At 45.9% G+C, this 25,132-nt stretch overlaps 1 pseudogene; it reads right to left on the reverse strand.

The window, feature by feature from the left end:
• Positions 1 to 25,132, reverse strand: part of LOC120019878 — a 68,076-nt pseudogene that overhangs the window by 25,126 nt on the left and 17,818 nt on the right.

Consider the following 25,132-nt stretch of genomic DNA (forward strand, 5'->3'; position numbering starts at 1 on the left):
ACCAGCAGCAAGAGCGACATTATTGATATATACAGAGAAGAGAGTCGGTCCAAGAATTTAACCCTGTGGCACCCCCATAGAGACTGCCAGAGGCCCGGACAACAGGCCCTCCAATTTGACACACTGAACTCTATCAGAGAATTAGTTGGTGAACCAGGCGAGGCAATCATTTGAGAAACCAAGGCTATCGAGTCTGCCGATGAGGGTGTGGTGATTGACAGAGTCGAAAGCCTTGGCCAGGTAAATGAATACGGCTGCACAGTATTGTTTCTTATCGATGGCGGTTAGGATATCGTTTAGGACCTTGAGCGTGGCTGAGGTGCACCCATGACCAGTTCTGAAACCAGATTGCATAGCGGAGAAGGTATGGTGGGATTCTAAATGGTCGGTAATCTGTTTGTTGACTTGGCTTTCGAAGACCTTAGAAAGGCAGGGTAGGATAGATATAGGTCTGTAGCAGTTTGGGTCAAGAGTGTCCCCCCCTTTGAAGGGGGGGATGACTGCAGCTGCTTTCCAATCTTTGGGAATCTCAGACGACACGAAAGAGAGGTTGAACAGGCTAGTAATAGGGGTTGCAACAATTCCGGCAGATAATTTTAGAAAGAAAGGGTCCAGATTGTCTAGCCCGGTTGATTTGTAGGGGTCCAGATCTTGCAGCTCTTTCAGAACATCAGCTGACTGGAATTGGGAGAAGGAGAAATGGGGAAGGCTTGGGCGAGTTGCTATGGGGGGTGCAGTGCTGTTGACCGGGGTAGGGGTAGCCAGGTGGAAAGCATGGCCAGCCGTAGAAAAATGCTTATTGAAATTCTCAATTATAGTGGATTTATCGGTGGTGACAGTGTTTCCTGTCCTCAGTGCAGTGGGCAGCTGGGAGGAGGTGTTCTTATTCTCCATTGACTTTACAGTGTCCCAGAACTTTTTTGAGTTTGTGTTGCAGGAAGCAAATTTCTGCTTGAAAAAGCTAGCCTTGGCTTTTCTAACTGCCTGTGTATATTGGTTTCTAGCTTCCCTGAAAAGTTGCATATCATGGGGGCTGTTCGATGCTAATGCAGAACGCCATAGGATGTTTTTGTGTTGGTTAAGGGCAGTCAGGTCTGGAGAGAACCAAGGGCTATATCTGTTCCTGGTTCTAAATTTCTTGAATGGGGCATGCTTATTTAAGATGGTGAGGAAGGCATTCAAAAAAAATAACCAGGCATCCTCTACTGACGGGATGAGATCAATATCCTTCCAGGATACCCCGGCCAGGTCGATTAGAAAGGCCTGCTCGCTGAAGTGTTTCAGGGAGCGTTTGACAGTGATGAGTGGAGGTTGTTTGACCGCTGACCCATTACGGATGCAGGCAATGAGGCAGTGATCGCTGAGATCTTGGTTGAAAACAGCAGAGGTGTATTTGGAGGGCAAGTTGGTTAGGATGATATCTATGAGGGTGCCCGTGTTTACGGCTTTGGGGTGGTACCTGGTAGGTTCATTGATAATTTGTGTGAGATTGAGAGCATCAGGCTTAGATTGTAGGATGGCTGGGGAGTTAAGCATGTCCCAGTTTAGGTCGCCTAGCAGCACGAGCTCTGAAGATAGATGGGGGGCAATCAGTTCACATATGGTGTCCAGAGCACAGCTGGGGGCAGAGGGTGGTCTATAGCAGGCGGCAACAGTGAGAGACTTGTTTTTAGAGAGGTGGATTTTAAAAGTAGAAGTTCAAATTGCTTGGGTACAGACCTGGATAGTAGGACAGAACTCTGCAGGCTATCTTTGCAGTAGATTGCAACACCGCCCCCTTTGGCCGTCTATCTTGTCTGAAAATGTTGTAGTTAGGAATGGAGATTTCTGAATTTTTGGTGGTCTTCCTAAGCCAGGGTTCAGACAGGGCTAGAACATCCGGGTTGGCAGTGTGTGCTAAAGCAGTGAATAAAACCAACTTAGGGAGAAGGCTTCTAATGTTAACATGCATGAAACCAAGGCTATTACGGTTACAGAAGTCATCAAATGAGAGCGCCTGGGATATAGGAGTGGAACTAGGCACTGCAGGGCCTGGATTCACCTCTACATCACCAGAGGAACAGAGGAGGAGTAGGATAACGGTACGGCTAAAAGCTATGAGAATTGGTCGTCTAGAACGTCCGGAACAGAGAGTAAAAGGAGGTTTCTGGGGGCGATAAAATAGCTTCAAGGAATAATGTACAGACAAAGGTATGGTAGGATGTGAATACAGTGGAGGTAAACCTAGGTATTGAGTGATGATGAGAGAGATATTGTCTCTAGAAACATCATTGAAACCAGGTGATGTCATCGCATATGTGGGTGGTGGAACTGAAAGGTTGGATAAGGTATAATGAGCAGGGCTAGAAGCTCTACAGTGAAATAAGCCAATAAACACTAACCAGAACAGCAATGGACAAGGCATATTGACATTAAGGAGAGGCATGCTTAGTCGAGTGATCATAAGAGTCCAGTGAGTAGTGAGGTTGGTTGGGGTAACGGCGATTCAGACAGCTAGCTGAGCCATCGGTAGCAAGCTACCATAGGATGGAAGTCTGATTTTAGCCACCTCGTGCGTTTCCGACGGTAGATTAGTGGGGTTCCGTGTGGTAGAGGGGATCAATCCAATTGGCAAAATAGATATAGTTATAGTGACCCAAGAAAAATTGTCCGATAGATAGACCTATTCAGATAGCAGCCGATAAGACAGCTAACGATTAGCCGGCCGCAGATGGGCGTTCAGGTAACGTCGCGACGGAGGGGCCAGTTGGATAACTCCCTCGGGCATATAACGTCGATAGTCCAGTCGTGAACGCCCGGTGGGGCTCCGCATCGGCAGTAAAACGGGTCCGGATAGGTGATTGTAGCCCAGGAGTGGCTGATGGAACTCTTCAGCTGGCTAGCTCTGGAATAATTGATGTTTGCTCCGGGATCGACGTAAGCCAATAGTCACACGGATAGCAGCTAGCTAGCTGCGAGATCCAGGTGTAAATGTCCAGAGCTTGCGGTTGAAATTCGGGGATATGGAGAGAAAAATAGGTCCGGTATGTTCTGGTCTGAGTCGCGTTGTACAAAACTGGCGCTAGCTTTTCGAGCTAAAGGATAGCTGATGACCACAAACTGTGGTTAGCTGAATACTAACGTTAGCCAGTAAACTGGCTAGCTTCTGGTTAGCTTCTGGCTAGCTTCTGGCTAGCTTCTATTGTGGATTTCAGATTTGAGGTAAATAATACTTTTTTTTAAATAATTGGTGAGGCGGGTTGCAGGAGAGTGTTTTGAAGTTGAGTTTTTGGAAAAGAAAATATATAGAAGATATGTGAAGAAAGATGTAAATACATATATACATGGGACACGACAAGACGAGGACAAAGGACGTCTGACTGCTATGCCATCTTTGGACAATGAGGATGGACGTCACACCCTGACCTTAGAGAGCCTTTTTATTTCTCTATTTGGGTTAGGTCAGGGTGTGATTAGGGTCGACATTCTAGTTTTTCGTTTTCTATGTTGGCCTGGTATGGTTCCCAATCAGAGGCAGCTGTCTATCGTTGTCTCTGATTGGGGATCATATTTAGGCAGCCTTTTCCCACTTGTTGTTTGTGGGATCTTGTTTTTGTTGCCTGTGAGCACTCCATTTCTTCACATTTGGTTTGTTTCTTTATTGTTTTCTGGGAGTTTCGTTTAAATAAACATGTGGAACTATACGCACGCTGCTCCTTGGTCCATTTCTTCCAACAACGATCGTGACAGTGGAGATCACTACAGTTTTGTTGAGATCAAATGGAGTCCTGTTTCTTACGGTAGATTCCCAGGCTACTGTAGTAATGTAGAGAGTTAAAATACTGTACACACAAAGACAGCAGTGCAGTTCCACAGCAGGAGGACTTTCTAGCTGAAGGCAGAGAACAAGACTCCTACTGACCTGAGCTTTGTCAAACACTATAATCCTCAGACAACTCTGGCAGTCTACTGAAAACAACTTAACTTTTACACACTCCCAATCAGTAGTTTGTGTCTGTGTGTCCCATAGTTGTCCAAATGCAGAATACACAATGTTTCCTTGTCTGACCTGCCAAGCTCATGGGTTTGTCCTTAGATGCTCTATGTATTCAGTATGGGCCTGATTCAGACTAAATGTATGTGGGTATTACTGACGATGGCTCCCAATAGTGGCTAATATTTAACATGACACAAATTGTAAAATAAAACTGATTTCAGCCCTACAATGTATGAGGTCATACAATAAAAACTCTGATTAACAGCACATTTATAACCTACTTCACTGTGGAAAAGGGGGCCGCAATACATGTCATGTTGGGGCGGCAGGTAGCCTAGTGCGTTGGGCCAGTAACCGAAAAGTTGCTAGATCGAATCCCCAAGCTGACAAGGGAAAAATACATGTTCTGCCTCTGAACAAGGCAGTTAACCCACTGTTCCCTGGTAGGCCATCATTGTAAATAAGAATTTGTTCTTAACTGACTTGCCTGGTTAAATAAAAAAATATATATGACTTTCAGTTTGCTTCCATATGGCTGGTTTTACATTCGTCTCCAGGGATCATAAGGAAAAGACATCTAAAACAATGGCTATGTGTATTTACAATCGCCTTCTTCAAAACGGATGACTAATTTACTTACCTCTTATAAATGTATAAATAACAGTGCATGGACCCACAGGCCAAAAATTGGTTGAATCAATGTTGTTACCACGTCATTTAAAAAATAAATAATAATTGGACAAAAAGTCATCAATATAAAGGAATTTCATCTTATTTTTACCCAACTTTTAACCTAAATCCAATGACATGGTAACGCTGTTAGTTGATTTCACGTTGAATTCACGTTAGTTGACAACTCAACCGAATGTAAATCAAAACTAGACGTTGAACAGTGGGGAGATTCTATCAGAAAAAAGAAAGAGCATATGTTTTTACCACTTGGAACCGGCAGGTTCGCGCAACCTTAATCATGGTTTCTTCACATGTAAAGATATTGGAATTATTAGGGAATCAGGTCAAGGTCAGAATGCAGCGTATCTGTAGACACACTACTGCCACACCTTCATTTCTTAAATCTCCAAGTAGTATGTGTCCACTGGTGCCACTGTAGAGAAGCCAATGCCAGCCTTGCTCAGGTAAGGACATTATTATTCCACACAAACAGAACTGACAATAACAATAACCTCTTGAATTATGTTTAAGGCTAGCGTTTTTTTCCAAGCACATGATATGACCAGGAAAACCTTAAGGCTCTAGTAACAGCCTACAACTATCCAGGGCCCAGAGGTTTTCCTAGTCAGGTTGCATGGTCAGCTCCTGGCTCTAATTATGAGTAATTAAACCTGTCTCATTGTAATAAGCCTGTGTGTAGCTGGTGTAGAGGAGTCAGGCGCAGGACAGCAGATATGAGTAATAAACGTAATTTACTCAAAGAATCAATAATACAACGCAATAATCTAGCCCACAATAACGGACCGTATTACATACAAACAATCACTCACAAGACGTCCTCCATCGGCACCCAGCATTGCTCCTCCGGACCGTACCCCTCCCACTCTACGAGGTACTGAAGGCCCCTCGCCCGACGCCTCGAGTCCAGGATGGCTCGAATAGCATACGCCGGGGCCCCATCGATGTCCAGAGGGGACGGAGGAACCGCCCGCACCTCAGACTCCTGGAGTGGACCAGCCACCACCGGCCTGAGGAGAGACACATGGAACGAGGGGTTAATACGGTAATCTGGGGGAAGCTGTAACCTGTAGCATACCTCGTTCAGTCTCCTCAGGACTTTGAATGGCCACACAAACCGCGGGCCCAGCTTCCGGCAGGGCAGGCGGAGGGGCAGGTTTCGGCGCTCGCCTTCTGCCGCCTCACGGCCCGTTGCAGGTGCACATGCGCGGCGTCCTAGGTCTCCTCCGAGCGCTTAAACCATTCGTCCACAGCAGGAGCCTCGATCTGGCTCTGATGCCAAGGTGCCAGAACCGGCTGATACCCCAGTACGCACTGGAAGGGGAGAGGTTAGTGGAGGAGTGGCGGAGTGAGTTTTGGAACATCTCTGCCCAGGGGATGAACGCCGCCCACTCCCCCGGCCGGTCCTGGCAATATGACCGCAGAAACCTACCCACATCCTGGTTTACTCTCTCCACCTGCCCGTTACTCTCGGGGTGAAAACCTGATGTGAGGCTGACCAAGACCCCCAGATGTTCCATGAACGCCCTCCATACCCTGGACGTGAACTGGGGACCCCGATCAGAGACTATGTCCTCAGGCACCATGTAGTGCCGGAAGACGTGAGTGAACAGGGCCTCCGCAGTCTGTAGGGCCGTAGGGAGACCGCTCAAAGGGAGGAGATGGCAGGACTTAGAAAACCGATCTACAACGACCAGGATCGTGGTGTTGCCCTGTGAGGGAGGAAGAGCAGTCAGGAAGTCCACCGACAGGTGCGACCACGGCCGTTGTGGAACGGGTAGGGGTTGTAACTTCCCTCTGGGCAGGTGCCTGAGAGCCTTGCGCTGGGCGCACACCGAGCAGGAGGACACATAAACCCTCACGTCCTTGGCCAAGGTGGACCACCAATACTTCCCACTAAGACAGCGCACTGTCCAACCGATGCCAGGATGACCAGAGGAGGGTGACGTGTGGGCCCAATAGATCAACCGGTCGCGGACAGCAGACGGAACGTACAGACGCCCAGCTGGACACTGGAGAGGAGTGGGCTCTGTACGTAACGCCCGCTCGATGTCCGCGTCCATGGGAGTGTGATCCATGGACCGCTCCTCTGTGTCATACATCCGGGACAGTGCGTCTGCCTTAGCGTTCTGGGAACCTGGTCGGTAGGACAGGGTGAACACAAAACGGGTAAAAACATGGCCCACCTTGCCTGGCGGGGGTTCAGTCTCCTCACCGCCCGGATGTACTCCAGATTGCGGTGGTCAGTCCAGATGAGAAAAGGGTGTCTCGCCCCCTCAAGCCAATGTCTCCACGCCTTCAAAGCCTTGACGACAGCCAACAGCTCCCGGTACCCCACATCATAGTTTTTCTCCGCCGGGTTGAGCTTCTTCGAAAAGAAGGCACAGGGGCGGAGCTTTGGTGGCGTCCCCGAGCGCTAAGAGAGCACGGCTCCTATCCCAGCCTCGGACGCGTCCACCTCCACTATGAACGCCAAAGAGGGATCCGGAGGAGCCAGCACGGGAGCCGAGGTAAACAGAGCCCTCAGGTGACCAAAGGCCCTGTCCGCCTCAGCCGACCACTGCAGCCACACCGGTCCCCCCTTCAGCAGTGAGGTAATGGGAGCCGCTACCTGACCAAAGCCCCGGATAAACCTCCGGTAGTAGTTGGCAAACCCTAGAAACCGCTACACTTCCTTTACTGTGGTGGGAGTCCAAAGCAAAATCCTGCGCACTCCTCGTCCCCTGCCTCAGGTGGAACCTACGTTCACCTGCCACTCGACCCTCAGGCGGGTGGTCGAAAACTGCCCAAAAGCGGCGGGTGAACTCTGAGTAATGGTCCAACGCCGCGTCTCCTTCACTCCATACAGCGTTGGCCCACTCCAGGGCTTTGCCTGAGAGGCAGGAGACGAGGGCGGACACGCTCTCACGTCCCGAAGGAGCCGGGTGGACGGTCGCCAGGTAGAGTTCAGAGTGTGTGCAGAGTAACTTTCCTCAAAATCTTGCTGAATGAAAGCGTACTGTTGTGGAAATTCAACACCAGGGACACCTCAAGCCAAGCTTTATTATCAACAAGCTGGAGAGGTTACAACACACTCTGCACACTGTACAGGTCTATCAGATGCTCCCTTGGGGCGGTCCCAGCAGTTGTCTTATATACGGCTATACACAGAAAAGTTATATTTGCATGATTTAGCATAATAAATTCATCACTACTGGTGGCTCGCACATGTGACTGGTGGCTTGCACATATGACTGACCAATACCTCACGAGGCACTCTCTCTCTCCAAGTTGAGACCTTGAAACTGAGACCTCGGTTGTTCCCATAATAATATTCTGGGCGTACTGCCAAGTTGAGGAACAGTGAGTGAGAATTCCTCCATACACGATCAGTCAGTCATCTACATGAACCTTTCTAATTAGTCATTCAATTGTTCCAGGGCATTTAGAGTAGAATTGCCAATTTCCTCCATGTGTTTAGAGATATCACAAATTTGATCTAGTGCACATGCAACTCCATACCCCAGAAAAAAACACAGAGAGAAGAACCTGGAGGCAGGTGCCTGAGTGTGAGTGATGTCAGCCAGAGTCCTCTTATGTCTCCTCAATCCAGGAGGTTTGTAGTCTCTAACAGATCCTTCAGACTCTTATCATTGTTTGGAACGGCTCTCATAGCTGTTACCACAAACCCAACAGTACAACTACCTCCCTGGTTCAGGGCCAGGCTATAGTAAGCCTTTTTTCCCACACAACCAATAGGTGCCATTTGGGGCTCCTCTCAAAGGGATAATAACATTATAAACTGAAATACCATAAGTAACATTACCAGGTTTCCCAGTGTCCGCATTGTTAACAGTTAACTTACAGGTATTGGACCCGTTGTAATACATTGTAGTTCACCCAAATTATTTCTTCCTTCTCCTCTAATACAACAAGGGGCTGTCATCACTCCTGCTACTGAGATGGGTAGGAGTAAAGTATTATCTGGCCTAGCAAACGATGGTGGGCCTATGTGGTTATATAATGCAGAAAACGTCATGGGTTCAGGGTCACGTGGCATATCTTCCAGGAATGGTAAGTCCATTTGTATAGTCAGATTTACCCCTAAGGGGACTCCCACAAGTGGTAAACCTGCTCCTACCTTTTGTCCAGATGTAAGATTAGCAACCATTTCTGATCTAGAGAGGTACAGATTTTCCTCATAGTTATGAGGGCCCAGCAGGGCTCTCCTTCTCCGATGATCATCTACTTCTGCGCCACTACTCCGGACCGGTATTGGCCCCTTTGGGACTTATCTCACCCTTTGTCAGGTTTCCAACAAGAGGACAACCTACTGTTCTTATTAACACTCCTGTACTAATGCAGAGGGGCGCACTGCACCACCGGAACTGGCAAAGCCCCATCTTCTCCTGGATCAGGAACTCGTCTGCAGTGCGACACGTGGATCCAGGTATCTCTCTCAGCAACCTTCAACGCAATGGGGGTGGTCAGAAGAACTTGGTATGGCCCTCTCCAACTGGGGTCCTTCCAACTCTTTCTCCTGAAGTCTTTGACCGCCACGAAATCACCTAGGCTCAAACAGTGCTCAGCTCCACCTGCCAAGTTTGGAAAAGACGCCTTCATTCGAGGTAAGAGAGTCTTGAGAACACTGTTAAGGGTGACACAATACTCAACCATGTCTTCCTCCATTCCTTGCATGGACAACCTGTTCTGGGTGAAAGGTGCATTTGTCATTTGCATAGTACGACTAGTCAGCACCTCGTGTGGAGAGAGACCAGTGACTCTATGGGATCTGCCTCTCATACTCATCAGTGCCAATGGAAGCACTTTCACCGATGTCAGGCTTATTTCACCAATCAATTTAACTAATTTAATTTTCAGAGATTGGTTTCAGAGATTGGCAACAGACAAACAGAGAACACAGGTATAAATACACAGGGGATAATGGGGAAGATGGGTGACACCTGGAGGTGGTGGAGACAAGCACAAGGACAGGTGAAACAGATCAGGGTGTGACACCTCTGCCTGTCCTGACCCCGAGCCTGCCTGCCGTCCTATACCTGCCTGTCTCTGACCTGATCACGAACCTCTGCCTGCCCTCACCCTGCCCTTTGCCTGCACCTTGCCTGCCCCGTGTTTTTAATGAATAATCGAAGAACTGTACTATCCGCATCCCGTGTCTGCATCTGGGTCATATCCTGAGTTGTGATAGTACGAACTGGCCATGACTGACCCAGCAGACTCGGACCAACTCGGCAACGTCGTCTCCTCCCAGGGCGCCACCATTGGAAGACACGAGGAGTTACTTCAACGTCTTATGGAAGGATTCCAGACCTTGGCGGAAAGCCAGGACCGTACCTTCAACACCTTGCTGGAGCAATTCTACATATTGTCTGTGAGGCAGCCCGCCACTACGTCACGATTCCCATAGTGTGGCAGACTACGCAGGGGATTTTCACACGTTGGCGGCTGAGAGTACCTGGAACCCGGAAGCCCTATTCAATGCGTTCCTTCACGGGTTGTCAGAGGTGATTAAAGACGAACTCGCAGCACGGGAGCTGCCCCTGGACCTCGACTCCCTCATAGCCTTGACCATCCTGATCGATGGGCGGCTACAGGAATGTAGGAGGGAGAGGGAGTCTGTTCCCTGTCGCCAACGCTCATCCTCGATTTCCACCTCGCCTCAGAGGACTCCCAGAAATCCCGAAGCCCACATTTCTGAGTCGATCCGATGTCGACCCAAGTCTGTCAGAGGTCACGAGGGCTGTCGAGTCATCTCCTCCGGAGCCAGAACCATGCAACTAGGCAGGGCTAGATTGTCTAATGCTGAGCGCTTATGCAGACTTAACACCCAGAGCTGTCTGTATTGTGGAGCTAAGGGCATTTTTTATCTACCTGCACATTAAAGAACCAGGCTCATCAAGGAGGTACTAGTACAAGTATGCTGGTGAGAAGTATGGGGAGTTTCCCATCTTCCATTGCTTGTACCCCTTTCCATGCTACCCTGTTGTGGGGTGACCGGTCCAAATCTCTTCGGGTGCTCATAGACTCTGGGGCCGACGAGAGCTTTATGGACGCTACCCTGGTGTCGGAGCTAGGAATCCCCACACAACCCTCTCCAATCCCATGGACGTCAGAGTGTTGGATGAGCGCTCTATAGTCACCCACACCACTCGTCACTTCCTGTTGAATGCGGAACGAGGAAGAGCTCGGTTTTGTTGTTTTGAAAAGTTTGTTATTTGGAAGTGTATTGGAAAGTTCTTGGTAGCTAGCTAACTTCTTAGTTTGGATCCTGCGACGCAGTTGTCATCAGTTGCTGGGACTGCAAGTCTCTGTCCAGTGATCCTGCCGACCAAGGACGTGTCTGAGTAGGTATTTTGCGTCGCAGCTAGCTGCATATCAAGCTAACAGGGTTTCCTTGAACGCAGCCCATGACGCGGTTAGCCATTGTGGATGGGACCACAGATTGTCCCGGGTTTGTGGCTGTCTAGATCCCTGCTGTTTGTTAATTTCAATCTTCCCTGTTACCTGCCCTGTCTGGAACTGCGAGGAGTAACAGCATAACCTATGTTGCTAGCTACCATGACAAAGACCAAAGCTGGAGGGAGTACCGTTGAGGACAGTGGTGTCTCTCTACCACACGTGAAGGATCTTTTAAACTAAAAAAAAGAGTCCTACAAAGCAGTTGTTACAACAACAAGAAAAAAGCTTCAAGTGTTTTGTCCAAATACTTGTGGATTCTACTAATAAAAGAATGGACGACCTGACCAGAGAGGTCCAGGACCTGAAGAACAGTTTGCAGTTCTCCCAGGGTCAGCTCAATGAGTTGAAACAGGAAAACGGCAAGATGACAGCAATCTGTAAGTCATTGAGAGAAGACATCAGTTCTGTGTGTGAATCCATGATAACAATGACGGATAAGTCAGACTATCTCGAGGGACAATCAAGGCGGAACAACATGGTTGTGGACGGAATTGCAGAATCTCCACATGAGACCTGGACGGAGTCTGAGGACAAAGTGAGGAAAATGATCTCTGAGAAATTGAAGATGGACCACAGGAAGATTGAGGTGGAGCGCGCCCACAGGACTGGAAAACACACCACCGGCCCATGTGATAGGCCCAGGCCGATAAGCTACCCAGGAAAGGGCTGAAAATAGCCCATATTAATATATGTAGCCTTAGAAATAAGGTTCATGAAATCAATAATCAGATAACATTCATATATTAGCCATTTCTAAGACTCACTTAGATAATTAATTTGATGATACAGCAGAAGCAATACAAGGATACAACATCTATAGAAGAGACATAAATGCTTATGGGGAGGTGTTGCTGTATATATTCAGAGCCATATATATCCCTGTAACACTTAGAGAAGATCTTATGTCAAGTGTTATTGAAGTGTTTGGGATGCAGGCTCACTTGGCACATCTAAAGCCTTTTCTTTTGTAGAGTTGCTATAGACCACCAATTGCTAACAGTTAGTATCTAAATAATATGTGTGAAATTCTTGATAGTGTATATGATGTTAACAGAGAGGTCTACTTTCTTGGGGATCTGAATATTGACTGGTTTTCATCAAATCAAATGCGACCAAATTTATTGGTCACATACACATGGTTAGCAGATGTTAATGCGAGCGTAGCGAAATGCTTGTGCTTCTAGTTCCGACCGTGCAGTAATATCTAACAAGTAATCTAACAATTTCACAACAACTACCTTATACAAACACAAGTGTAAAGGAATGAATAAGAATATATATAAATATATGGATGAGCGATGGCCGTGCGGCATAGGCAAGATGCAGTAGATGGTATAGAGTACAGTATATACATATGAGATGAGTATTGTAGGGTATGTAAACATTATATAAAGTGGCATTGCTTAAAGTGACTAGTGATACATTTATTACATCCATTTCTTAATTATTAAAGTGACTAGAGATTTGAGTCAGTATGTTGGCAGCAGCTACTCAATGTTAGTGATGGCGGTTTAGCAGTCTGATTTTTGGTGACTTTAATATTCACATGGAAAAGTCCACAGACCCACTCCAAAAGGCTTTCGGAGCCATCATCGACTCAGTGGGTTTTGTCCAACATGTTTCCGGACCTACTCACTGCCACAGTCATACTCTGGACCTAGTTTTGTCCCGTGGAATAAATGTTGTGGATCTTAATGTTACTTCTCACGAGTCACAATCCCGGATCCCGGATCCCCCCATCAAAACAGCTGACTAGCATAGCCTAGCCTAACGCGACAGGGATATCATATAATATAATTTTCATGAAATCACAAGTCCAAGACACCAAATGAAAGATAAACATCTTGTGAATCCAGCCATCATTTCCGATTTTTTAAATGTTTTACAGCGAAAACACAATATGTATTTCTATTTCTTTCGCTGTTTTTTACAGCGAAAACACAATATGTATTTCTATTAGCTAACCACGATAGCAAAAGACTCAACCGCATATTTTCACAATTTTTTTTACCGCATAGGTAGCTATCACAAATTCGACCAAATAAAGATATAAATAGTCACTAACCAAGAAACAACTTCATCAGATGACAGTCTTATAACAGATTTATTGTATAGCATATGTTTTGTTAGAAAAATGTGCATATTTCAGGTATAAATCATAGTTTTACATTGCAGCCACCCTCACAAATCTCACCAAAGCAGCTAGAATAACTACAGAGACCAACGTGAAATACCTAAATACTCATCATAAAACATTTATGAAAAATACATGGTGTACAGCAAATGAAAGACAAACATCTTGTGAATCCAGCCAATATTTCAGATTTTTTAAGTGTTTTACAGCGAAAACACAATATAGCATTAAATCAAATCAAATCAAGTTTATTTTATATAGCCCTTCGTACATCAGCTAATATCTCGAAGTGCTGTACAGAAACCCAGCCTAAAACCCCAAACAGCAAGCAATGCAGGTGTAGAAGCACGGTGGCTAGGAAAAACTCCCTAGAAAGGCCAAAACCTAGGAAGAAACCTAGAGAGGAACCAGGCTATGAGGGGTGGCCAGTCCTCTTTTGGCTGTGCCGGGTGGAGATTATAACAGAACTATGCCAAGATGTTCAAAATGTTCATAAGTGACAAGCATGGTCAAATAATAATCATGAATAATTTTCAGTTGGCTTTTCATAGCCGATCATTAAGAGTTGAAAACAGCAGGTCTGGGACAGGTAGGGGTTCCGTAACCGCAGGCAGAACAGTTGAAACTGGAATAGCAGCAAGGCCAGGCGGACTGGGGACAGCAAGGAGTCATCATGCCCGGTTGTCCTGACGTATGGTCCTAGGGCTCAGGTCCTCCGAGAGAGAGAAAGAAAGAGAGAAGGAGAGAATTAGAGAGAGCCAAGATTTTCAAAATGTTCATAAATGACAAGCATGGTCAAATAATAATCAGGAATAAAAGTCAGTTGGCTTTTCATAGCCGATCATTAAGAGTTGAAAGCAGCAGGTCTGGGACAGGTAGGGGTTCCATAACCGCAGGCAGAGCAGTTGAAACTGGAACAGCAGCAAGGCCAGGTGGACTGGGGACAGCAAGGAGTCATCATGCCCGGTTTGCCGTGACGTATGGTCCTAGGGCTCAGGTTCTCAGAGAGAGAGAAAGAAAGAGAGAACGAGAGAATTAGAGAGAGCATACTTAAATTCACACAGGACACTGGATAAGACAGGAGAAGTACTCCAGGTATAACCAACTGACCCTAGCCCCCCGACACATAAACTACTGCAGCATAAATACTGGAGGCTGAGACAGGAGGGGTCAGGAGACACTGTGGCCCCATCCGATGATACCCCCGGACAGGGCCAAACAGGAAGGATATAACCCCACCCACTTTGCCAAAGCACAGCCCCCGCACCACTAGAGGGATATCTTCAACCACCAACTTACAATCCTGAGACAAGGCCGAGTATAGCCCACAAAGATCTCCACCACAGCACAAACCAAGGAGGGGGCGCCAACCCAGACAGGAAGATCACGTCAGTAACTCAACCCACTCAAGTGACGCACCCCTCCTAGGGACGGCATGAAAGAGCACCAGTAAGCCAGTGACTCAGCCCCTGTAATAGGGTTAGAGGCAGAGAATCCCAGTGGAGAGAGGGGAACCGGCCAGGCAGAGACAGCAAGGGCGGTTCGTTGCTCCAGAGCCTTTCCGTTCACCTTCACACTCCTGGGCCAGACTACACTCAATCATATGACCTACTGAAGAGATAAGTCTTCAGTAAAGACTTAAAGGTTGAGACCGAGTCTGCGTCTCTCACATGGGTAGGCAGACCGTTCCATAAAAATGGAGATCTATAGGAGAAAGCCCTGCCTCCCGCTGTTTGCTTAGAAATTCTAGGGACAATTAGGAGGCCTGCGTCTTGTGACCGTAGCGTACGTATAGGTATGTACGGCAGGACCAACTCGGAAAGATAGGTAGGAGCAAGCCCATGTAACGCTTTATAGGTTAACAGTAAAACCTTGAAATCAGCCCTTGCCTTAACAGGAAGCCAGTGTAGGGAAGCTAGCACTGGAGTAATATGATCAAATTTCTTGGTTCTAGTCAGGATTCTAGCAGCCGTATTTAGCACTAACTGAAGTTTATTTAGTGCTTTATCCGGGTAGCCGGAAAGTAGAGCATTGCAGTAGTCTAACCTAGAAGTAACAAATGCATGGATTAATTTTTCTGCATCATTTTTGGACAGAACATTTCTGATTTTTGCAATGTTACGTAGATGGAAAAAAGCTGTCCTTGAAACAGTCTTGATATGTTCGTCAAAAGAGAGATCAGGGTCAAGAGTAACGCCGAGGTCCTTCACAGTTTTATTTGAGACGACTTTACAACCATCAAGATTAATTGTCAGATTTAACAGAAGATCTCTTTGTTTCTTGGGACCTAGAACAAGCATCTCTGTTTTGTCCGAGTTTAAAAGTAGAAAGTTTTCAGCCATCCACTTCCTTATGTCTGAAACACAGGCTTCTAGCGAGGGCAATTTTGGGGCTTCACCATGTTTCATTGAAATGTACAGCTGTGTGTCATCCTCATAGCAGTGAAAGTTAACATTATGTTTTCGAATAACATCCCCAAGAGGTAAAATATATAGTGAAAACAATAGTGGTCCTAAAACGGAACCTTGAGGAACACCGAAAATTATATTATATTACATTATATTAGCTTACTACAATAGCCAACCACACAACAGCATTCATTCAACGCAACGGTAGCGATAGCGAAAAAACCAGCAAAAGATATAAATTTCTTCACTAACCTTCACAATCTTCATCAGATGACAGTCCTATAACATCATATTACACAATACATATATGGTTTGTTCGAAAATGTGCATATTTAGAGCTGAAATCCGTGGTTATACATTGCGAAAACGTAGCAACTTTTTCCCAGAATGTCCGGATATATTTCTGACACTCACCTAATCTAATCAAATAACTAATCATAAACTTTACTAAAAAATACATGTTGGACAGCAAATGAAAGATACACTAGTTCTTAATGCAACCGCTGTGTTAGATTTTTAAAAATAACTTTAGTACGACATACAGCTTACGTTATAGCGAGACAGCGCCCAAAATCAGGGCGAAAAATACGACTACACATTTTCGACAGAAATACGAAATAACATCATAAATGGTTCCTACTTTTGATGATCTTCCATCAGAATCTTGTACAAGGGGTCCTTTGTCCAGAATAATCGTTGTTTGGTTGTAGAATGTCCTCTTCATCTATCGAATTAGCAACCAAAGCTAGCCATGTGGCGCAGGAGTGTCCAAATCCACCATAGAAAAGAAAATGACGAAAATCGCAATAAACTGATATAACTCGGTTTAAAATAACGACTTTATGATGTTTTTAACACATATATCAAATAAAATCAGAGCCGGAGATATCTAACGTCTATAACGAAAGCTTTTCAGAACGCAATCCAGGGGTCCTTCTCGCGCCATGCTGAACAATGAAAAGACTGGTCACGTCATTCCAAGAGGTCTTGTTCGGCCTCAGATCAAGCTATACACCCCATTCCACCTCTCACTGCCTATTGACATCTAGTGGAAGGCGTATGCAGTGCATGTAGATCCATAGATTTCAAGCAAATTAATAGGATGGCCCTGGAACAGAGCCCCCGATTTCAGATTTTTCACTTCCTAACAGGAAGTTTGCTGCAAAATGAGTTCTGTTTTACTCACAGATATAATTCAAACGGTTTTAGAAACTAGAGAGTGTTTTCTATCCAATAGTAATAATAATATGCATATTGTACGAGCAAGAATTGAGTACGAGGCAGTTTAATTTGGGAACGATTTTTTACAAAGTGGAAACAGCGCCCCCATATTGACAAAAGGTTTTTTCTCACAATCCTGGACTATCGGACCACCATTTTATTACGTTTGCAATCGCAACAAATAATCTGCTCAGACACCAACCAAGGATCATCAAAAGTCGTGCTATAAATTCTCGGACAACCCAAAGATTCCTAGATGCCCTTCCAGACTCCCTCCGCCTACCCAAGGACGTCAGAGTACAAAAATATGTTAACCTGGACAGAGGGCGCTGTTTTCACTTTGGGGGAAAAACGTGCCCAATTTAAACGGCCTCGTACTCAATTCTTGCTCGTACAATATGCATATTATTATTACTATTGGATAGAAAACACTCTCTAGTTTCTAAAACCGTTTGAATTATATCTGTGAGTAAAACAGAACTCATTTGGCACAAACTTCCTGACCAGGAAGTGGAAAATCTGAAATCGATACTCTCTTCTGGGTCCTGCCTATAAATGGGCATGATACCTATTAGTATACATGCACGTCATACACCTTCCCCTGGATGTCAAGATGCAGTGAGAGAAGAAATGGAGTGTTTATCTTGGTCTGAGATGGAATACGTCCTCTTGGAATGACGTGTCACCCATTTCCTGTTTTCAGGAAGGCGCGAGGTTGGACCTGGATTTGCCTTCTGTACAGCTGTCGTTATAGGCGACTACTATCTCCGGCTTTGATTTTATTTGATACATGTGACAATATCATCGTAAAGTATGTTTTTTCAATATAGTTTTATCAGATTTTTGAAATTTATTCGGGACGTTAGGCGTGTTGCGTTGTGTGCCTTTGTTCAGAAAGGAGAGCTTCGCGCCACTTGGCTAGTGCGCTTGCTAATTCAAGAGGGAAAATGGACGTTCTAAATCCAAACAACGATTGTTCTTGACAAAAAACACCTTGTACAACATTCTGATGGAAGATCAGCAAAAGTAGGACCCATTTTATGATGTTATTTCATATATCTGTCGAACTGTGTACTATTAGTTTTGCGCCCAGGTTTTGGGCACTCGGTCGACATAACGTAAGCCTTATGTGGTAATGAAGTTATTTTTAGAATTCTAACACGGCGATTGCATTAAGAACTAGTGTATCTATCATTTCCTATACAACATGTATTTTTTAGTTATGTTTATGAATAGCTATTTGGTCAGAATATGTGTGTCAGAAAAAGTGTCCGAAAAAAATCCGGACGTTGTGGGAAAAAGTAGCTACGTTAGCACAATGTATAACCACTGATTTCAGCTCTAAATATGCACATTTTCGAACAAAACATAAGTGTATGTATAACCTGATGTTATAGGACTGTCATCTGATGAACCTTATCAAGGTTAGTCAAAAATTATATATCTTTTGCTGGTGTGTCACGATCGCTAACTTTTACTGCTGGGAAATGGCTTGTGTTTCTGGCTATTGTGGTAAGCTAATATAACGCTATATTGTGTTTTCGCTGTAAAACACTTAAGAAATCGGAAATATTTGCTGGATTCACAAGATGCTTGTCTTTCATTTGCTGTACACTATGTATTTTTCAGAAATGTTTTATGATGAGTATTTAGGTATTTGACGTTGGTGTCTGTAATTATTCTGGCTGCTTTCGGTGCAATTTCTGATTGTAGCTGCAATGTAAACTATGATTTATACCTGAAATATGCACATTTTTCGAACAAAACATAGATTTATTGAATAACATGTTATAAGACTGTCATCTGATGAAGTTGTTTGTTGGTTAGTTTGGTTGGTTCTTGGTTAGTTAGGTTGGTTTTGTGCATGCTACCTGTGCTGTGAAAAATGTCTGTCCTTTTTTGTATTTGTTGGTGAGCTAACATAAATATACGTGCTGTTTTCGCTGTAAAACATTTTAAAAATCGGACATGTTGGCTGGATTCACAGGATGTGTACCTTTCATTTGCTGTATTGGACTTGTTAATGTGTGAAAGTTAAATATTTCAAAAAAATATATTTTGAATTTCGCGCTCTGCCTTTTCAGTGGAATGTGGGAGGAGTTCCGCTGGCGGAACGCCTGAGCAGTAAAGGTTAACCACCTAACTGAGGAACTCAATTTAACCTTGCGCAATACCCTAGATCAGTCGCACCCCTAAAAAAACAAAACATTTGTCATACGAAACTAGCTCCCTGTTATACAGAAAATACCCGAGCTCTGAAGCAAGCTTCCAAAAAATTGGAACGGAAATGGCGCCACACCAAACTGGAAGTCTTCCGACTAGCTTGGAAAGACAGTACCGTGCAGTATCGAAGAGCCCTCACTGCTGCTCGAACATCCTATTTTTCCAACTTAATTGAGGAAAATAAGAACAATCCAAAATGTATTTTTTATACTGTCGCAAAGCTAACTAAAAAGCAGCATTCCCCAAGAGAGGATGGCTTTCACTTCAGCAGTGATAAATTCATGAACTTCTTTGAGGAAAAGATCATGATCATTAGAAAGCAAATTACGGACTCCTCTTTAAATCTGCGTATTCCTCCAAAGCTCAGTTGTCCTGAGTCTGCACAACTCTGCCAGGACCTAGGATCAAGTGAGACACTCAAGTGTTTTAGTATTATATCTCTTGACACAATGATGAAAATAATCATGGCCTCTAAACCTTCAAGCTGCATACTGGACCCTATTCCAACTAAACTACTGAAAGAGCTACTTCCTGTGCTTGGCCCTCCTATGTTGAACATAATAAACGGCTCTCTATCCACCGGATGTGTACCAAACTCACTAAAAGTGGCAGTAATAAAGCCTCTCTTGAAAAAGCCAAACCTTGACCCAGAAAATATAAAAAAACTATCAGCCTATATCGAATCTCCCATTCCGCTCAATTTTTTTTGAAAAAGCTGTTGCACAGCAACTCACTGCCTTTCTGAAGACAAACAATGTATATGAAACGCTTCAGTCTGGTTTTAGACCCCATCATAGCACTGAGACTGCACTTGTGAAGGTGGTAAATTACCTTTTAATGGCGTTAGACCGAGGCTCTGCATCTGTCCTCGTGCTCCTAGACCTTAGTGCTGCTTTTGATACCATCGATCACCACATTCTTTTGGAGAGATTGGAAACCCAAATTGGTCTACACGGACAAGTTCTGGCCTGGTTTAGATCTTATCTGTCGGAAAGATATCAGTTTGTCTCTGTGGATGGTTTGTCCTCTGACAAATCAACTGTAAATTTCGGTATTCCTCAAGGTTCCGTTTTAGGACCACTATTGTTTTCACTATATATTTTACCTCTTGGTGATGTCATTCAGAAACATAATGTTAACTTTCACTGCTATGCAGATGACACACAGCTGTACATTTTGATGAAACATAGTGAAGCCCCAAAATTGCCCTCGCTGGAAGCCTGTGTTTCAGACATAAGGGCTTGCTCCTACCTAACTTTCCGATTTGGTCCTGCCGTACATACCTACACGTATGCTACGGTCACAAGACGCAGGCCTCCTAACTGTCCCTAGAATTTCTAAGCAAACAGCTGGAGGCAGGGCTGTCTCCTATAGAGCTCCATTTTTATGGAATGGTCTGCCTACCCATGTGAGAGACGCAGACTCGGTCTCAACTTTTAAGTCTTTATTGAAGACTCATCTCTTCAGTAGGTCCTATGATTGAGTGTAGTCTGGCCCAGGAGTGTGAAGGTGAACGGAAAGGCACTGGAGCAACGAACTGTACCTGCCTGTACCTGCTCCCTTGCTGTACCTGCCTGGCCGGTTCCCACTCTCTCCACTGGGATTCTCTGCCTCTAACCCTATTACAGAGACTGAGTCACTGGCTTACTGGTGCTCTTCCATGCCGTCCCTAGGAGGGGTGCGTCACTTGAGTGGGTTGAGTCACTGACGTGATCTTCCTGTCTGGGTTGGCGCCCCCCCTTGGGTTTTGCCGTGGCGGAGATCTTTGTGGGCTATACTCGGCCTTGTCTCAGGATGGTAAGTTGGTGGTTGAAGATATCCCTCTAGTGGTGTGGGGGCTGTGCTTTGGCAAAGTGGGTGGGGTTATATCCTGCCTGTTTGGCCCTGTCCGGGGGTATCATCGGACGGGGCCACAGTGTCTCCCGACCCCTCCTGTCTCAGCCTCCAGTATTTATGCTGCAGTATTTAATGTGTCGGGGTGCTAGGGTCAGTCTGTTATATCTGGAGTATTTCTCCTGTCTTATCCGGTGCCCTGTGTGAATTTAAGTATGCTCTCTCTAATTCTTTCTTTCTCGTTCTCGGAGGACCAGAGCCCTCGGACCATGCCTCAGGACTACCTGGCCTGATGACTCCTTGCTGTCCCCAGTCCACCTGGCCGTGCTGCTGCTCCAGTTTCAACTGTTCTACCTGCGGTTATGGAACCCTGACCTGTTCACCGGACGTGCTACCTGTCCCAGACCTGCTGTTTTCAACTCTCTAGAGACAGCAGGAGCGGTAGAGATACTCTGAATGATCGGCTATGAAAAGCCAACTGACATTTACTCCTGAGGTGCTGACTTGTTACACCCTTGACAACCACTGTGATTATTATTATTATTTGACCCTGCTGGTCATCTATGAACATTTGAACATCTTGCCAATGTTATAATCTCCACCCGGCACAGCCAGAAGAGGACTGGCCACCCCTCATAGCCTGGTTCCTCTCTAGGTTTCTTCCTAGGTTCTGGCCTTTCTAGGGAGTTTTTCCTAGCCACCGTCCTTCTACATATGCATTGCTTGCTGTTTGGCATTTTAGGCTGGGTTTCTGTACAGCACTTTGAGATATCAGCTGATGTAAGAAGGGCTTTATAAATAAATTAGGCCTCCAAGGCCTTGAGATAAAAGCTGTTTTTCAGTCTCTTGGTCCCAGCTTTGATGCACCTGTACTGACCTCGCCTTCTGGATGATAGCGGGGGTAACAGGCAGTGGCTTGGGTGGTTGTTGTCCTTGATGATCTTTTTCCTTGTTGGCCTTCCTGTGACATCGAGTGGTGTAGGTGTCCTGGAGGGCAGGTAGTTTGCCCCCGGTGATGCGTTGTGCAGACCTCACTACCCTCTGGAGAGCCTTACGGTTGTGGGTGAAGCAGTTGCGTACCAGGCGGTGACATAGGCCGACAGGATGCTCTCGATTGTGCATCTGTAAAAGTTTGTGAGTGTTTTTGGCGCCTTCTTCACCACGCTGTCTGTGTGGGTGGACCATTTCAGTTTGTCCGTGATGTGTACGCCGAGGAACTTAAAACTTTCCATCCTCTCCACTACTGTCCCGTCGATGTGGATAGGGGAGTGCTCCCTCTGCTGTTTCATCAAGCTGTCCGCTCAAGCTTCTTACTGTAACCAGTGCCTGTAATCTGGTTCAGGTTATTAATCAACCTATCAGGGTGTTAACAAACACTACAGGAACAAGATCATCCACATGTATCGATAACATGTTTACTGATACTGTAAAACTTTGTTCTATAGCTGTATCTGTACCCATTGGATGCAGTGATCACATTATATTGGCAACATCCTGGAAAGCCAAAGTTCCAACAGCTGGGCCGAAGATAGTGTATAAGAGATCATACAAAAGATTTTGCTCTGACTCTTATGTGGATGATGTTAAAAATATTTGTTGGTCTGATGTGATTAATGAGGAGCATCCAGACGTGGCAGTTGATGAATTTATGAAATTGCTTCTTCCAATTATTGATAAACATGCACCTGTTAAGAAACAGACTGTTAGAACTGTTAAGGCTCCATGGATTGATGAGGAATTGAAAAACTGTATGGTTGAAAGAGATGGGGCAAAGGGAGTGGCTAATAAGTCTGGCTGCACATCTGACTGGCTTACTTACTGCAAATTGAGAAATTATGTGACTAAACTCAACAAATAGAAGAAGAAACTGTATTATGAAGCCAAGATGAATGATATAAAGAATGATGGAAAAAAACTGGAGTACTTTAAATGAAATGATGGTCAGAAAGACTAATTCAACTCCATTTTTCATCGAATCAGATGGCGTATTCATCACAAAACCATCTGATGTTGCCAATTACCGGCCCCATCCTAATCCATCCAGATCCATCCCAGCAGTTTGTGGTGGAGGTCGATGCCTCGGATGTCAGAGTGGGGGCTGTCCTATCCCAGCATTCGGCCCAATACCAAAAGCTGCATCCTTGCGCATTCCTCTCCCATCGTCTCAACCCCAAGGAAAGGAATTACGACGTGGGTAACCAGAAACTTCTGGCGGTGAAGATGGCGTTGGAGGAGTGGAGGCACTGGTTAGAGGGGGCGGATCACCCATTCATAGTATGGACAGATCACAAAAACCACCAAGCGCCTCAACTCCAGGCAAGCTCGATGGGCCCTGCTATTCACCCGATTTAACTTCACCATCTCCTACTGCCTGGGGTCCAAGAATGTGAAGCTGGATGCACTGTCACGCCTCTATTGCCCCACTGCTACACAATAGGACCCTGAGACCATCCTCCCTACCTTTTGTGTTGCGGCTGCAATCATCTGGGGTATAGAGAACCGGGTCCATGAGGCACAGCGTTTCTAGCCAGACCCCGGGGGAGGGGCCCGGCTAAACGGATGTTTGTCCCGGACTCTGTTCTGGAACAGGCTCACTCCTCTCGGCTGGCCTGCCATCCTGGCTCCCGTCGGACCCTGGCCTTTGCACAACAACATTTTTGGTGGCCCACCTTGGTACCAGACGTCTCCGCGTTCGTCGCCGCCTGCAACGTGTGTGCCCAGAATAAGACTCCTCGGCAAGCTCCGGCTGACCTCCTTCAACAACTTCCTGTTCCTGGGCACATATATCGATGGACTTCGTCACTGGTCTCCCCCCGTCTGATGGCAACACAGTTATCCTTACCGTGGTGAACCAGTTTTCCAAAGCCGCCCACCATCCCTCTTCCCAAGCTACCCTCAGCGAAGGAGATGGCCCAGCTCATGGTGCAGCACGTCTTCTAGATCCATGGACTTCCGGTGGACATGGTCTCCGACTGAGGTCCTCAGTTTTCGTCCCAGATCTGGAAGGCGATCTGCACTCTCATTGGGTCATCGGCCAGCCTGTCCTCCAGGTTTCACCCCCAGTCTAATGGCCAGTCGGTGCGAGCCAATCAGGACCTGGAGACAACTTTTCACTGCCTGGTTTCCGACAATCCCACCACCTGGAGCCAGCAGCTTGTGTGGGTAGAGTACACCCACAACACCCTCCCTTGCTCAGCCACTTGTCTCTCGCCTTTTGAGTGCTCCCTGGGATATCAGCCCCCGCTCTTCCCGGAGCAAGAAGAAGAGGTCAGCATACCCTCGGCCCAGAAATTCATCCGCCACTGTCACCGTACCTGGAAGAGAGCCCAGTTGGCTCTTCTCAAGACCACCTCCAGGTATCGACGACAGGAAGAGTGCCACCGGAACCCGGCTCCACGTTATCGTCACGGGTATAGGGTATGGCTGTCCACTCAGAATCTGCCCCTCTGGGTTGAGTCCCGCAAACTGTCCCCCGCTTTATCGGCACAATCCCCATCTCCAAGTTCCTTAGGCCCTCTGCTGTTCGTCTTCTGTTGCCCCGTACCCTCAGTATACATCACACTTTTCATGTGTCTAGGGATTAAAATGTCTCACAGCCCTGTTTACAGTTTCCTGTTTCCTACGAAGTCTTCTCCTCTGTATATCCCATTTATGGTTATCTCAACTTTCTTTTTTTGTTTTGACCATCTCTGTTGGTATTCAGGGTCTTCTTTGCTTGAGGGAACAGGAGCAGTACAATGTAGGTGTTCAGACACATCCCAGTTTCATGCAACGGGGAAGAGAGGGATTGCTCTCTCAGCTGACCCTCAACATGGTGATTATTCAGGTGCCAAGCATAGTAACAGTTCATCAGGCATGGGAAGATTCCATTTTCTCTCTATGCCAATGACAATCCTTCTTCAGTACAGGCAACAGATAAATTCATTTTACACATCAAATCTCTTCTTAATCAATTTACTGGGCAGGCGGAGGAGTACAGGAATCGGTGTCTCCATTTCCCCTGTCCACGTCCAGGGGAAAAGTTAAACATTCTTCAGAGGGAATTCCAGACGCTCCCACTGTGTGCATTGTTTTCTTTGAGGGGGAGACAGACAGGGAAGACATTTTCAACACCGAGACCGCTGCCCCAGTGTCCACCAAAATAGAATTTTATGTTTATTAACTAAGGTATCAATAAGGGGGGTC

This window comes from Salvelinus namaycush, chromosome 25, assembly GCF_016432855.1.
Source record: "Salvelinus namaycush isolate Seneca chromosome 25, SaNama_1.0, whole genome shotgun sequence".
Taxonomy (NCBI): domain Eukaryota; kingdom Metazoa; phylum Chordata; class Actinopteri; order Salmoniformes; family Salmonidae; genus Salvelinus; species Salvelinus namaycush.